A 1,971-nucleotide genomic window follows, 5' to 3' on the forward strand; every position below is an offset into this window, starting at 1 on the left:
GTTGTGATTCAAAGTAAAGATGGCTGGGGAGAACCATGCACAGAAATCCATTTTTTTTCATTCTCAGAAGTATTCTCTGTTTTTTGGCAATTAGATAATTTGCAACACTTCCTTAAAGCTTCAAGGACTAATTTTGATGATGAAACAATGCCTCATCCAATCCAGGAAGTTTAGTTTTCATTGCCATAGACCGATGGTTCTCCCAGCAGCCACAGCAGTACAGAAATATGCAGAGCACGCCACACACAGCACAAGTCCCATTCTCCACTGAGACACTATCCCATGTGGCATCTAGGGTCTCAGCTGACAAAGATGCTATGCTGACTGGGTCACATGTTCCCTAAGAGAGAACACCTATTTTAACATTCTTCCTTGCTCGGGCAATGTCCTTGTCTTTCACAAACATCCATGCCCTGCTTCCAACCCCCATTTTTTGTTTTTATGCAACAATGGGGTCTGTGACTACACAGCAAAAAAATACTCCACTAAGATAATTACAGGTACAGAACTAGAAATAATCATGTCTTTTAGACATAAGCTACTCACTTCCTCCGGGTAGAAGTACTGAAGATGACTGAGTGGGAAGACTGATTCAAATCCATCTCTGAACGAATCAAATTGCCTAGAAACGCCTTCATTTAGTGCCCAGAATATAACCAGCTGCAAAAAGGAAGGTTTTTAAAAACATTGTGACAAGATTTCAAATCTCTTTTTTAATGTGACAAAGTACAGAGAAACACTCTTGTGGATCACTTTATAAAGAACAAATTATTAAGTCTTTAAAATATCTCCTAGAAATTTGCATTAGTAAAAGGTCAGTGAGGTCAATTTCTAATTTGGGGCTTGGCCAGTAAGAAAATGTAAAAAATTATGACATGTGCATTTATACTGTGTTTTAAAAATTCACTTGTGTAAAACTCCTACAGCAGAGAGTTACATTACCTTACTAGATCAGAAGCAAATGAGAATTTCCCAAGAGGATAGAATGTTATTGAGAATTAAAGATAATGTTTCAAGATCCACAATTAGCAATTGTTAAGCGTTTTTAATTTTTAATGTGAAATATTTAGTTCTAAATCCTGTTAAGTTGTTAGAACCCAACCTTTTGGCAGTTTGTGCCTCCTGCTAGAATCAGGCAAAGCCTAGAAATGCAGTCTCACGAAACTGAAGGGTAAGAGAAAGCAACTCTTACTGGTCCAACATTATCTAGTCACTAATGACTCTGGCTAACCCTCTGGGTACAGAAACAGAGAACATTTTCAGATAAAAATGAAAACATTAGTATTTTGTTGACAGAAAAATATAAGCATTATTACAAATTATTTTCAGAGAACCTTAATCTGGATATTAACATTATTTGCTAGTAAGCTGAAAGAATAGCTTTAACAAAGTCAGTAAAAGAAAGGGACGGGGTGAGAAGACAGTCCTACTGAATACTAAAAGGAATTACTTATGAATCACAGAACTGTTAGGTAACAGGGGATATCAGACATTGTCTTCTCTCTCTTTTAAGCCGATGAAGAAACTGGAGCTGAAGTTTTTCAGAGATTCTACCTACAGTCCCACAGTAAGTTAGTGGAAAATTCAGGCCTAGGTTTAGGTGGATATTCTGATTTAAATCCAATGCTCTTTCCTCCCAATGTCAGGAATAAACCAAAACAAACTTTTCAAACGCTGGTAATAAAGATCTATACAGGTTGTAATTTACAAAATAATTCGCGTTCAATATAAAATTACTTTTCCTTGGCCGGGCACGGTGGCTCACGCCTGTAATCCTAGCACTCTGGGAGGCCAAGGTGGGCGGATCGTTTGAGCTCAGGAGTTTGAGACCAGCCTGAGCAAGAGTGAGACCCCGTCTCTACCAAAAATATAAAGAAATTAATTGGACAGCTAAAAATATATACAGAAAAAATCAGCCAGGCATGGTGGCACATGCCTGTAGTCCCAGCTACTCGGGAGGCTGAGGCAGGA

General features: G+C 38.2%; 1 protein-coding gene across 1 annotated transcript in view; it reads right to left on the reverse strand.

Annotated features, from left to right (window-relative positions):
• Positions 1-1,971, reverse strand: part of TRIP12 (thyroid hormone receptor interactor 12) — a 196,259-nt gene that overhangs the window by 9,520 nt on the left and 184,768 nt on the right. The window lies entirely within an intron of this gene.

Source organism: Propithecus coquereli, unplaced genomic scaffold (genome assembly GCF_000956105.1).
Source record: "Propithecus coquereli isolate 6110/MARCELLA unplaced genomic scaffold, Pcoq_1.0 Scaffold18, whole genome shotgun sequence".
Taxonomy (NCBI): domain Eukaryota; kingdom Metazoa; phylum Chordata; class Mammalia; order Primates; family Indriidae; genus Propithecus; species Propithecus coquereli.